The sequence below is a fragment of the Crotalus tigris genome, unplaced genomic scaffold (assembly GCF_016545835.1).
Source record: "Crotalus tigris isolate CLP2741 ecotype Arizona unplaced genomic scaffold, ASM1654583v1 scf7180000018081.1164505, whole genome shotgun sequence".
Taxonomy (NCBI): Eukaryota; Metazoa; Chordata; class Lepidosauria; order Squamata; family Viperidae; genus Crotalus; species Crotalus tigris.
This window is the reverse complement of record NW_024096813.1, coordinates 1,067,221-1,082,317: the sequence shown is the minus strand read 5'-3', so window position 1 is coordinate 1,082,317 and position 15,097 is coordinate 1,067,221. Positions and strand designations below refer to the sequence as shown.

Here is a 15,097-nt window from a genome sequence, read left to right as displayed (position 1 = left end):
AACTCCATACAAAGGCATGTTTTTTAAGCCAACAGAAGACAAGGAAATAGTCTTTCACCACTCACCCATCCCCAAAATATCTTGAATCTGAGTTAATGATTTCATTTAACATTCTGGTTTTAATTTGGCTTAATTATGTGTTATGCATAATTGCTTATGCTTATGAACTAGTATAAGATTATTGCTTATGCTACTTTAGCTATGGTAAGGAAGGTATTTTGTGGTATCTCATAGGATTTTTGTAGGGTTAAAGAACAAATGAATAATCATTCAGTTTATTAGTGTTCACCGTGGAAGACCAAACTGGATGATATAATAGTCATATTTTTTGATCATATAAAAGAGGATATGACTCTCAGGAGTAAGTAACCGACTACCCCACAGAGAGTTTGGACTCAATTCTATCAGCTGGAATAATGGTGAGGCACCGAGAAGTGTAATTATATAGGATATATTCTACTTTATTAAATTTTTCAATAATGCAAACCATATTTGAAGTCTTTATGATTTTGTGAGTCTTGTTCTATCTTCTGAATAATAGAACACTGTGAATTGATGGTGACTAATGCAGCCATATCTAATCCATACACATTTCAATTAGTTATGTAAACATGAATGATTCTACTTTAAGTTTTTGAAAAGCAAGAAAAGGAAACAAGTGGAAGGTGATCAAGCTCTTTTTTACATAGCCTGGAAGTTCACATAGTCTATGTTCTTATAAGCTCTGTACAAAACTCTCTCTCTCTCTCTCTCTCTCTCTCTCTCTCTCTCTCTCTCTCTCTCTCTCTCTCTCTCTCTCTCTCTCTCTCTCTTTCTCTCCCTCCCTCCCTCCTAATTTATTTTGCTGTGGAAAGAGCAGAGGAAAAAGGCTTCAGAAGTTCACTATTCTCTGAGAAATTCATAGCAAAAACATTCTCTGATGCAATCTAAAATAACAAATCTCTGTGGATATTAATTAAATCCAAGTGGCTGCTTGAGTCTCCATAGCACAGGCATGGGAGATGGTGCTGGTTTTAGTTAAGGTTTTTGACTGGCACCAAAGAGACCAGGCTCAGCTCCATCCTTAACCACGGATTTCTCCATTCATTGGCTGACTATGGGTCAGTCAATCTCTCCCAACTTTCCTTGCAGGGTTAACATGAGGAAAAATTGGAGAAGTGAGGGCTATGTTTAAAAGGCATTAAAATCAGGGACATCTGCAGAGTAGGTGGATGGGAATCAAAGTTGCCATCTTGATCTTTTGATTCACCTTAGTGGACACCCCTGATTAGAATGCTTCTTTTTTCAGATACTTTATGAAGCTGGAAGAACTTTTCTTGAGTGTTCAGCACTGGTCTGGGATAAATAACATATATAAATTAAATATTATATTACTGTATGGTTGATGCTGGGTTGATACTGTGTAGCTTTTTTATTGTTTTGATTGTAGTTCACTTATTTTATTATTTTATTTTATTTATAACTGAAATAAAATAAAAACATAAAATAAAATAATAAATAAAAATAAGGTAAAATAAAATAATAAAATAAAATATGGAGATCTTTGCATCTGGGAGATAACATACTTCCCTTGATAGTCACCCAGCTTTATAATCCATTATAGAGAATGGGTGACATTATAATAGTTTCAGAGGTCTAACAGCAATAGGGGGAGACTGCCAATTTTTAGAGAGAAAATTGTAACATGGCAAATCAGAAGCTAAATCTTTCTTTTCCCAGAAGAAACCATTCTTCTAGAACAGTGGTTCTCAACCTGTGGGTCGCAACCCTTTTGGGGGTCACACGAGCCTTTCACAGGGGTCGCCTAAGACCATTGGAAAACACATATTTCCGATGGTCTTAGGCAGGGCTTCTCAGCCGCCTTCTCCCCCCCTACGGTGGTGCCTCCCTCCCCCCATCCGCTCGACCTCACTTGTTTGTGGAAAATATGCTGCTTGGCGGCAGTCTGCACGAACTCTACCAAATGTGCCCTGCAGGGGGCGCATGAAGAACGCAGGCGCAGAGCAAGGCCCCGCCCTCCCCAGAGATTCATTGTTCAGCAACTGGATTGACTTCTTCTCGTGCACACAGGTCAGCGAAGGGGAGGCCGCCGCAACACCCAACTCCTGCACCCGTCAACTGGTGACCCCCAAACTTGGGAATGGGCAAAGAGATGTATTTTAAGTTTTGACATTAGATCAATATTGTTGTACTATATTATTGCTATTTTGGCACCAAATATTGTCAAATATGCCACCAGATTTGTTATAAAAATCTTGATGGATCCAGATTGCCGTTAGTATGACAGTATATTGTACATATTGTATTGTATTGAGTCTTTTGATGTAAAGTTTATAAATCTTCAAATATAAAAAAAACACAGTCCACCTCTTCTTGCCTACAGTTTTAATTATAGTGTGTATTTCAGATGAGCACTGAAACCACTTTACACTAAGCACAAATTTTACCTTCAGTTTTTCATGACATTTTTTACTGCCAAACACAGTGTTTAGTTGTAAAGATCAGTAAAACACACACACACATACACACATCTCTCCAGACAAGTTAATCCCTTTGTTTATATTTATGACTCTACATAAAACTGTTCAACATTCAGCAGAATTGCAAAGATTGCCAAATGGAAAATCTAGAATGTAATTCTGACAAATTAATGTAAGCACCAGATTTGTTCATCATGGGGAAAATTACCAACTGTCCATCACATTCTTGGAAAGTGTTCTGGTTGAGAAGAAAGACTTCCCCCCTTCCCCCAAATCATGCAAAGAAGTGGCTCCTAGATCCCACATTGGAAGTTACTGCAGTTTGGTTCTTTCTTTATTTGTAGTGTTTCATTTGCACTAAATCTTCTATATCATCATATGTCACAGCTTGTACTGACACTGAAACAGGAGTACTGCAGTTTTTTTTCTTCAGGACAACAGGAATCAGAGCTTATAAGAGCTATAAACAATAGGGCAGTAGATGAAAATGGTATAAGACCACCTTATTGTGCAAAGGCCCTTCCCTAATAAACATTTAAACCATTGGGAAAGTCACTTAATATTAAGCAAGTTCACCTGAATTACAATTCTGCATTTTGGTTTTAAACAATTAATTAAAAAATGCACGCTTTGATCATACAATTGTGCTGACATTTTAATTTTTTGACATACTCCCATATACAGTATATTGTGGCCAACCCTGATATTTAAACTGATTTGGGCTTGAACAGGCTACTAATGTTTGAATAGTTGCTATTTATTAAGATTGAGCTTTGGGCAGGCAGTGTATCTCACCAGACAGATGTTGTACAGGTAAAATTGGAGGGAATACTAAATAGACAATGTTGAGTTCAGGGCAGATGATGGAAGATAGAATCTGTGATGCAGCAAGGAGGAGAATGATCTACTGTCCTTCAGCCCTTGGATATTTTTCCAAGGACCTTAAATATGTAGTCTAAAGGAAAGCCTTTATCAAACAAAATTTTCAAAAGATTGTATTTTATTGCCAAAGATTGGCAAATGGTTACCAATAAGAATTGCTTGGGACATGTTTACCTCAAACCCTGTATATTTAAGAAGCTCTCATTTCTGGATTGGACTGGGAAAAAGAAGCAGGGGATAAAATTATGAGGAAGTAAGTGGAAGTAATATTCTTACCTATAGCTGGCTTGCTTTATTTTTTCACATCCTCCTTTTTATAATTAGGGACATCTGGATTTAAATCAACAGATATGCTGCTATCACATTTAGCTTGCAAGAGAGCTTTAAATGTGAAATGCAGTCAACCATAACCTCGTGATCTGGCCTATCTGTTGTTCTGGCTGCGCTTCATTGCGAAGCATGTTTTCATTTCCTTATTTCAATCTTAAAAGGTTTATTAGTCTTGCTAAGGCATGGACTGGATGCCAGTGGATTTTTCTTTTTCATTTAAGGTTCTTTCAGGAAGAGATGGCCTATAATGAAAGAAGGAAAATGATTAATCAGATTTTTGCCATAAGTTAATCATTCATTTCAAGTGAAATTTATGCCAAGCTGACAGACAAACCGATTCTTTGATTTAAAAAAAATTAAGGAAATATCACTGTTTTTCTTTTTTATACACATTTTTTTTATTGTTGTTAGTATTTCTGTTTAATTAGTTCTCTCTGTAATATATAAAAACAAAAATAGCAACATAGCTGCCAGTCAACAGAAGACTCAATGAAATATTTGGGATGTATTTGACAAGCAGTAACAAAAATACATTTCAAAATAATTACAGCAAATTTCTGAAATTAAAAAAAATTGAAAGATGGAAACATTAAAAATGCTCATCAGGATCAGCTCCAAATATTAAAATGAATTCATTAGTATTATCTAATATATATATTTTTTAAAAAATACAATTCAAATGGCATCAATTCCAATCCCATAAATTATTTTTGCAAGATTGGCAAAGAATAGTTAATTAATTTATTTGGAAAGAAAAGAACCTAGTGTAAATTTAAAAAAAAAAAAATAGGTTGGCCACAGATTTGCTTGCTGTGTTTTTGTAGGTGTTCAGTCTACAAAATATTCATCCCCGTAGCCTTTCAAGTTGGCACTAACTGGAGCACTATCTATCCATTGGCTTCCTTTAGCATACCAATTCAAGGTTGAAAACTCATTCTGAGTTCAGAAATCTTTTGGAAGATTTTCCTTGTTTTTCCATGTCTGTTTTCATCTGCGTTGTGCCCAAATATTCCTTTTTCCATATTCTTTCTGCCTACGAAGGCAGCATGGTTTCTTTTGTGTTATTTTTGTCCTGAATAATAAACAGTGTGATATGTAGCTGAAAGTGCCCAATTGTAGTCCATTTCAATTTGCTGATGCCTAAGATGTCAATGTATAATTTATTCATTTAATATTTTACTATATTGAGCTTCCCTATGTTCATGTTTCTCCCATTCTGTACCTGGAGTTTTTCATTTGTCCCTCCCAGGAACACCCACCCACCAACACAATTAGAAAGCTTTCTTAAGCAGATTGAAGCTAGGATGCTAGGATGCTGCAGTGGATCCCAGCATACTTTTCTAATGACTCAAGGGCTGGAGAAATGTACATTAACATGGCTATTGAACAAAAGTCCACATGCTCTTCAGTTCTGTTGAGTTGAAGGAGGCTTTAACAAAAAGTGTGAATTATTTCAGTTTTAAACTTACTGTACAGGTAGTCTTCGACTTACATTCATTTATTGACTGTTTGAAGTTACAACGGCACTGAAAAGAGTGACTTATGGCCATTTTTCACACTTATGACCATTGCAGTATCCCCATGGTCACATGATCGAAATTCAGATGCTTGGCAACTCACTCATACTTATGACAATCGCAGTGTGCCAGGGTCATGTGATCATCTTTTGTAACCTTCTGACAAGCAAAGTCAATGGGAAAGCCAAATTCACTTAACAATTATGGCAAGAAAAGTTGTAAAATGGGGCCAAACTCTCATTTAGCAACAAAAATTTTGGGCTCAATTGTGGTCACAACCTGAGAGCTACCTGTATATAAAATTTACAATAAATATTTAAATAAATTCATATATGGTCATATGAAAAAGTAAATCAAGCAACAGATTAAGAAAAATGTTGGCTTTTTTCTGTGCCCCAAAATAGCATATGCAACTGCATACTGGAGGAGCCATCTGGTTTTGTCAGACCTGCAAAAGTTTCCTCATCTTTCACTATGCAACAACATGATAGCAGTATTCCAATATCTCAGGGGCTGCCATAAAGAAGAGGGAATTAAGCTATTTTCCAAAGCACCTGAAGGCAGAACAAGAAGCAACGGGTGGAAACTAATCAAGGAGAGAAGCAACCTAGAACTAAGGAGAAACTTCCTGACAGTGAGAACAATTAATCAGTGGAACAGCTTGCCTCCAGAAGCAGTAAATGCTCCAACACTGGAAGTTTTTAAGAAGAGACTGGACAGCCATTTGTCCGAAATGGTGTAGGGTTTCCTGCCCGAGCAGGGGGTTGGACTAGATGACCTCCAAGGTCCCTTCCAACTTTACTACTATTACTATATTTCATAGTCTTCGGCTCATGTGTGCGTGTGCATGCACACCCACTTAGAATGCCAAATTCTGATTTGACTTTATAGCATTACATGCTCAGTGGAATCATTCTCAAGATAATTATGTCCACAAAACTGATTGGTATTCTAGTTTATGCCTGAAACAAAAATCCTAAAATTAATCTTATATAGATTTCTCCAGTCTGGTACGCTCCAAATAGGTTCATAAATAGGTCATAGTGTGTGTTTGTGTGGATAGAATGGCTGCCTTAAATCTTTCCTAAACAATGCTGGGAAGTTGACTCTGTTGATCGTAAATACAACCGCAAAAATGGCTCTTCCCAAAACACATTTGAAAGGTGCCCTAGAGTTTACCAGAAATACCTTCATAATGTAAAATGCCTGGAAATTTTTCTTTCAACCATGAGCTCATACTGATGGCTTCCTAATCACACACAGCCCTTGAACTCTTTCTTTTGTGGCTAAAATCCAGGCTAATGTAAGACTTACTTCACATTCTGAAGGCAACCTAATTTGCTTGGCCAAAGTAAAGAAATGACAATTGACAAAATAATTCACCTTGATAAAGAGCAACCGCTTCAAGTGAGCTGTGAGAGAGGGCTCCTTTCAGATTTCTCCCCCAGGGCTGGCTGAAGTGCTTCCAGGCTGAGCAGCTTCAGGTTTGCCTGCAATGAACACCGAATAAACCATTTGAAAGCCTTCAGTATGCAAAGCTTTTAGCAAGTGGCAAGGAGGTAAGTTTTGGCAAGTGCTGTGGAAGACACACTGCTTGCTGTCTCTGGACTGCTGCCTTCCTCTTTGTTGAAGGCTGGATATGTTCTCACCTTCCAAACGTTTGGTGAGCGCCTTGGAGTGGATGGCAATGCCTTCTCTGCAGCTCTCCCACAGGAAGAGGCAAGTAGCACAACTTCCCCAGCATGTGTTATTGTATTTCTTGACTGAGCAGGGGGTTGGACTAGAAGACCTCAAAGGTCCCTTCCAACTCTACTACTACTATACTACTACTACTACTACTACTACTACTACTACTACTACTACTATCAGTCCAAACAACTGCCCAGCCAGGAAGACTTTCATGGAATGTTAAGGGCATTCTGAGCCCATTTCCATTGACATACGCTACAGGCCAAAGCCACTCAGTCTCAAAACACCGGAATCAGCAGTGTAGGAGAAGGCACTTAACTTTCTCCTGTAATGCGAATTTTTCAGAAGATGAATAAATTAAAGTAACGGTGGAAGGCAAAGACTGGTGACTTCCCATGGCTGAAATTTGGTTGGCACCAACTATGGGAAAAGCCTGCAGCAATCACTACACATAATTTGTGCAAGGTCAGGACTTTTACAGCCCAGGTGTGGTTTCTAATTAGTTTTTTTCAAAGGTGAAAAAGGGATAATCGATTTGATCTACAGGTAGTCCTTGACTTACAATCATTTGCTTAGTGATCCTTCGAAATTACAACAGCACTAAAAAAGCGACTTGTGACTGGCCCTCACAGTTGCAAAGTTAGTGCATCCTGCGTCATGTGATTGCTATTTGCAACATCCCAACCAGCTTCTGACAAGCAAAGTCAATGGGGGGAAAACTGTTTGCCTTTAACAACCATGTGATTTACTAACAGCTGCAGTGTTTTGCTTAACAATCACGGCAAAAAGGTTGTAAAATCAGGCATAACTCACTTAACAACCGCCTTGCTTTGCAACAGAAATTCTGGTCCCAATTATGGTCAAAGTTGAGGACTACCTGTAGTAATTAAGATGCTGGACTTAGAAGTGGGAAACCTGAATTGACTTAGTTACAGAAGCCAGCAGGGTGACTTGGGCCAGCCACTCTCTCTCCAAGGACTCTCCAATTAGTCTCTCACACTCTAGGAAGAAGACATTGGCAAAGTAGCTCCAAAACATGCCAAGAAAATTGCAGGGATTGTCCAGGCAGTCACCAGGAATCGATATATATATTGTACCCTCAAGTCAATATTGAAAATAAATAAAATAACTACTAGGTGGCAGCAAAGAGCTCACTTGAGCTTAATATTGTATAGTGCCCAGATAGAGACATAAGTGTTCCTGGGTATATTAACTTGTGGGATGCTCTGGGTTGTCCACGTTTTTTCACCAAAATGATTAGTGACAGTTTGATCCACCACCTTATACTTTTTTGCATTTGTGCAGATGAGCTGCAGCTATTGGATAAGTTGCTGAAGAGTTGAAGTTTGAAAATATAGGTTTCTTTGTCTATGTATAGATTGATCTATCTTTCAAAATACAGCAAATAAAGCAGCTTTGGAAGCCAAAGTTCTGGTCCCTCACAGCCAGAGTAATGCTACAATACAGAGGAAGGTCCACTATACACCTTCCACCCCCACAGGGAACAAAAAAGTATTCTAGATGACTTCCTTTTCCATACAGCACAAAAGAACTGAAACTCAAAAGCAGGTTTTCAGCAAGTGGGATTCCAGTGTGATTTGAGTTGCCCAATATTGCAATCAAGGCAGGAACTACTATTAGCTCAGTCAGTTGATCTACACACTAAAAAATAAATAACTCTAGAAGTTGAAATCCAGGTCTCTTGAACAATTAAAAAAAGCATTGCAGAACAGGAGCAAAATCCAGTAACCGGAACAATATGTTGGACCCAAGTGAAGATGATCAGATCTTCTAACTCCAAATTTATCATCTCAAGCTTTGTTCTCCACCTCCCTAGATCAGTGTTTCTCAATCTTGGCAGCTGCCTGGGGAATTCTAGGAACTGAAATCCATCTGTCTTAAAGTTGTCAAGATTGAGAAACACTGACTTAGATTGTCCAAATGAATTGCTTTCTGCCAGTATCATATGGAAAATGCCACTTCCATATTGGAACACATAAGGCATCTTTGGGGTAGCTTAGCAGCATGCTGATAAGAGAGAGGTGACACTGCAAGAATATGCACTTGACAAACTTAGGGTATCGCTCACTGGGTCAAGGAGGCTGTGTGACTGGGGCAGAGGAATGCAAGCTCAGCTACAGGGAAAGAATGTAGAATGACAGAGACATGATGAAAGCAATCTGAGTCCTGCTATATGCTAGATAACTCTCTCCCAAATTAAGGAAGTGAAGTCTTTGGTCTGGATCCTCTTACAAAGATAGTTAGCCTTCGTTCAAGTTCTTGTTGATGTGCACTAATCAGGGCACTAAGAACTCCTATGAATTACCAGAAAATACAGGGCTCAGGTGGTTGACTGGGTGGGAATGACTACATATATCTTGCCTCAGTCTGCTGCTCTGAAGACTACTTGACACTTTTTCTACAATGTTTCATTAGCTAGCTGTAACAGCCATGATAGCAAAGGCTTGAAGTATCTACTTGCATGGTCTTGCACTTCGACCATGTGCTTCCATGGCATATTGACTTAATATCTTCCTACTTAGTAGATCCATAAACATCCATAGAGAATGAATAAATGCATTGCTTTAAATAACTGAACCATGGCTGTTCTCTAATAACAGTCTTTTAAGTGTACTAGAAAATCAATGTGCCCCAGCCCTAATCTACGGTTACTTCCCTATGGTCAGAAGATAACAATTTTTTCAAAATAACAGAACACAAAAATTACAATGCTTTGAAATTAAATGAACTATTCCCTGCCTTATCCATTGAGATCCTCTATAAATCCTTTCCTGCTCTTACATGAAGTATTCTAAGGCGTTAATCTTGGTGATTAGTTTAGTCATTCATTTGTCATGCACAACATCTTGCTAGCATGATGGAAAAAAATAAGAATAAAAAAAGCAAGGCAACTGCTTTGCTTTGGCTCTGGCAAATTTTACAATGATTATTCTGAAACTATATTATTTTTTCCAAAATATGGCTACCACACCAAACCCAGATAACCATTAGAAGACTGCAAAAGTATCCCTGCTGTCATCTAGTAGCAGTCTGGATTTTTGCAGCTCCTATACCACTTACTACAGCCTACCTAGATTCATCTTCTCAATTGTAAGGCATATGAGCAAAATCTTGAACTATGCAAGGCACCCCAATATGGTGGGCTGCTGTATATAAATAACACCATATTTCAGGGTACTGTGATTCCTTTTCCCTAGCAGCTATATGCTAATCCTCTGACAACAATACAGGAATCTTTTCAAAAGGCATCAATGGAACTCTAATTACAGCTAGGTTAAAAAAGAATATCCACGTAAGAGCTGCATTTCTTAATGCCATTAGGCATCAATAACTAGTTTCAGCTTTTTGTCAAGAGTTACTTAAAACATGATAGCCAGGCTTTTAAAAAAATCTTTGAACCAGGCCAAGAGTAACATCCAAATAAATCTCACGGCTCTCAACATATGTAAATGATTTAGACCTATGCAATGACTTTTATTTCTGCAACATCCTTAATTGAGGATATGGGGGAGACAGAAGAAGTGCTTAATTCCTTGGCAAGCATAGACAATTAAAAAGAGAGAGATGAGTCACGGTGATATTTGACTCTGAATTGAGAATAGAGCCATTGCTCTGTTGACTAGCGTGAGACTCATTATTGCTACCAGAACAGACTCCAACAAATTCTTATTCACTCTGTTTAGTCAGAGGAACTCCCTGGATAATATGATGGGAAGGAAGGAAGAGATATGAATTTTTTCAAAAAAGCACATTAGCTATGAGAAATAACACATGCAGACACACCAACACCGTGCTCCTCTCCCCCCCCCCAAATCCCCTGGAGAACATGAGGATGTGGAGTCCTTGTTGCTCTCAAAATCATCTCAGCCAGAAATGAATTATGATTTCTATTTAACAATGAAACTCATTGCCCCTCAGATATGGGGGAATCCAAGAAGGTGGGTTGAGTTCACCAAAAAGTTCTGCCTTCTTGCTTGTTCATTGCATTGGTAGGAAGATCTGCTGCCTTTCACTCTGATGGCAGAAAGAGCAAAAGGAGGAAAGGAAGAGGAAGCACTGAAGCCCTCATAAAGACTTCACACTAACAGAAAGATAGGAATCTAGGAAGTTGTCTTATATCATCAGATAATCTGACCTACCCATTTGTTATTGTTAGCAGCTATAAGCAGCAGCTTTACAAAAGAATTTTAAAGCCTTATCTGGATGTACCATGAATAGAACCTTTGAACTTGTCCATGGTACAATTACTTTCAACATGCCTCCAGAAATAGGAAAAAAAGCAGCACGTTATCCTTGGGGATGCTACATTTATTTTTCTTCCTGTTCGCTCCAATGGAGGAAATAAGTAAAACAATGAAAACAGTGGAGATGGGCAGAATAGTGAAACATCACTCACTTTCTGCTCTCTTGGCATAGGCGCAGCAGGGCATGAAAAACAGCAGTCTTTCCAGCATTCAATTACTTCCTCTTCTCCTAATTGGATTTCTCTGTAAAGGAAAACATAGTCTGGAAATGCACAATACTCAGTGATAAATGAAGGCCAAAATACACATATCCGGTTTCCAATATTCTGTAACTTAACACTGTTTTCCTTTCTAATAAACCTTTTTATTCAAATCTAAGAATCTTGCTTTCTTGGTTGTAAGCTGCTGCGCGGGGCTTGAAATTTTGCTTCAAACACTAAGAAAGTAAGATTAAAGAAGGTTTGTTATACCTTATCCCTTCTTTTTAAGTAACAAAGAGCTTTAATATCTCTGCTGTGACCATAATGACTTCAGCTTTAATATCGCCGGTGTGACTTGTCTTTTCTCCAATTAAGGAAGGAAGGACTGAAACCTCTTGTCACATTACCTCTATGCTATGTGGCAAGTAGGTAACATTATTGTCATTATTTCCATTCTTTACTTACTGACCTTTTAATTAGCAAGGTAGAGTAAGGGGTGAGAGCCCTATTTCTATCTCATGATGAGGTCATCAAGAACCAGGTTAGCAGGAAGACAATTTGTGGGATTCCTCAAATTGGCATATGTGGCAGAGCAAGAATAGGGGCCTGTGAAAAAGTTACTAGTTTCAAATGATATATAACAGGTGGGTCTATCCTAGTTGAGAATGTCCCTAAGACAAATCTACCAAGCCCAAAGCATGAGACAGGATCCACATGTATACCCCTGGAGGGCTTCTGCAAAGAACATTTGAGACCTTCAGCCTTCTACCCCACAGCCTGACCATTGACAGGTTGACACTCTATTACAATGATCACCTTGCTTAAAAAGTTAAATATAATTTAACTAATTTTGTATAAAAATTAATGCTGTGGTGAAGAACAAGGATGGAGTGAAAGCAATTGCCTTCTGTTTTCAGTAACATCATGAAGACGTCATAAAAAAATAGATTCTGGGGCATGTTCATGCCATGATTAGGGATTTAAGAGGATGAGCCTCCTGTCTCATTCAAAAGGCTGCTAAACCCAGTTCTCAAAACCACAGTCAAAAGACACAATAGTGCTCATCTATATCACTCACCTATATCACTCTCCAAAGCACCTGAAGGCAGGACAAGAAGCAATGAATGGAAACTAATCAAGGAGAGAACCAACCTAAAACTAAGGAGAAATTTCCTGACTGTTAGAAGAATTAATCAGTGGAACAACTTGCCTTCAGAAGTTGTGGGTGCGTGAACCCTGGAGGGTTTTTAAGAAGCATTGGACAACCATTTGTCTGAAATATTATAGGGTTTCTTGCTTGAGCAACCAGTTGGACTAGAAGACCTCCAAGGTCCCTTCCAGCTCTGTTATTCTGTTAAGAGATAGCTAATCCTGGCAGGGCTATTTGGGACTAAACTATTGAAATGAAGCAGGACTGATCAGGAACATCAGCTGTGCAGTTTAGCAGAGGTGTCAACCTGGCAGCCCACAGGCCGGATGCGTCATACACAGGCCATGCCCATTCCAGCTCCGCAAAGGCAAAAAACATCACAATACGTGACGATACATCACATGCCGTGATCGAGTTTGACACCTGTGGTTTAGAGTCAGAGACCAAGGGTATTTAAGAATCATCCTACTTGTGAATCTTTCTAGGATTCCTATTTTTAGAATTTTTAGATCCAAAGACCTTCCTTGGGATTTGAATGATGTCCTTAAATTATCTATATTTTGTTTTCTTTGGCTGCTTCCTGGTTTGTAAATCTGCTTGTAACTGTATGGAATTTCTGACTCAATTTAAAATTTTAGATTTACCATAATCTTAACCCAGGCATGTACTGTGGCTAGTAAGATCTTAGATACACTGAAACCCACTAATTTCAGTGGTACAAAAAGCACAGTTGTGTTATAGTGGGCTTTTTATTGCTCATTACTTGGTTAGTTGATTCTTAAATAAAGTAGAGAATAAAATAGTTTACAATACTGGGGGGAAAATGCTTAACTTTTATTTTCAGATAGCCCTGATAAAATATCTGTGCTCTAAAGAATCTGTTCTTTTTTTTATAAATGTATATTAGCCATGTGATTAACAGTCACAAAGTGATTTAAAATTAAACAGCAGCCTTCAGGGAACATTGGTTTATTTTATTAATTGTACAATCAAAAGTTATGGCAATTGTTTCATTTAGATTATGGATTAGGAGTAGCAGATTAAACTACTTTTCCCCATGTATTACTATACTAATCATAATTCATCCTGTGGGCCAATCTTTAACTTTCAAAAATTAGAAATACAAAATCTTTGAAGAAGATACAGGTATTCAATTCTGAGAGAGAAATACTAGGATTGAGACAAATTTGGAAACAAAAACCTTAGGGCTCTTCTCAAATGGCATTTACATTTTACACTGTTGACATATCACTCCAATTAAAGTTTTAAACTATGAAAACCAATACAAATACATGTTGCAAGGATTGCCAAGGCAAAAATACTTTTTGTATGTTTTAGTTACCTCTAAGAGTCATTAAATGTTTGGATATGTGTTTTAGGAAATTGTACTATTACATATCAAAAATAGAAAAAAAACATGTCTTGCTGTTATTTTCTGGTAAGAATAGAAATCTGAAAAGTAAGGCACCACTAATGTATTCATTTATTTATTAATGACTGGCAGATTAGAAACCAAAAAATATTGGAAACCTGTAGAAAGGACATCTGAGAATAACCTTGATAACACCTCAATGGAAAAATTAACGCATCACTTGAAATCACTAAAATGAAAAGAGACAAATGGTTGTTTCCATTATTACTTTATAAAGTCATCACCATACTGAAAAAAATCACAACCATCTAAATCATATTATGAGACACTATCGAAAATACAAATCGTGTGAATGCAGTATATTGATGTAATGTCCTTGCTTTAAAAGACATTAAAATGTATTGGCTTAATCTGTGGGGTGTTATTGTTTATAGAGCTGTTGACATAAACAATTTATTATTTAATAAAAATATGACCTCATGGTAATCACATTAGTAATACAACATATATTTAGGTCTTTGTTGTAGGATGCTCAGCTCTAACTGAAAAGTTGAATCTACTGTAGAATTTCAATGTGAAGTTATTCAAATTTTGCTCTTCATACATCACGACATTAGTAGTCCTTGCTTGCAATCATTTGTTTAGTGACTGTTCGAAGTTACAATGGCACTGGAAAAAGTGACATGACCGTTTTTCACACTTACTATTGTTGCAACATCCTCATAGTTATGTGATCAGATGCTTGGCAACTGATTCATATTTCTGACGGTTGTAGTGTCCTGGGGTCATCTGATCATCTTTTGCAACCTTCTGACAAGCAATCAATGAGGAAGCCAGATTCACTTAACTGTGTAACTAACTTAATAATTACTTAACAACGTTGGCAAGAAAGGTCATAAAATAGAGCAAAACTTACTTAACAGCTGTCTTGCTTAGCAACAGAAAGTCTGGGCTCAGTTGTGGTCGTAAGTTGAGAACTGCTATATTTCTAGTATATAGTAGATCTATATACGGAAGGCTATTTTGAATTCTGTGTTCTTATATAGATATATTTATAGGGCTGGGTAAAATGTGTGTGGATCAGAAGAAATTTAGTGCAAAATTTTCATTTCTCATCACAAGCCCAATAAATCTAGAGGAAATTAGTTCCTGTAATGTGTTTAAGAAATCCACTGTGCAAGTTCTGATTATTATGTTTCAGTGATTAAAGGT

General features: G+C 37.6%; 1 protein-coding gene across 4 annotated transcripts in view; it reads right to left on the bottom strand.

Moving 5' to 3' along the window:
* Positions 1 to 2,421: 2,421 nt before the first annotated feature.
* SOCS5 (suppressor of cytokine signaling 5) overlaps positions 2,422 to 15,097 on the bottom strand; it is a 56,081-nt gene continuing 43,405 nt past the window's right edge. For 2 of the 4 annotated variants that reach the window (XR_005557215.1, XR_005557213.1), the window contains 3 exons: positions 11,316 to 11,406; positions 6,593 to 6,699; positions 2,422 to 3,934 (listed from right to left, as the gene is read on the bottom strand). The gene's annotated coding sequence lies outside the window, so the exon portion shown is untranslated. The remainder of the gene's footprint in view (positions 3,935 to 6,592; positions 6,700 to 11,315; positions 11,407 to 15,097) is intronic. The other 2 variants (XR_005557216.1, XR_005557214.1) reach the window with 1 other exon arrangement.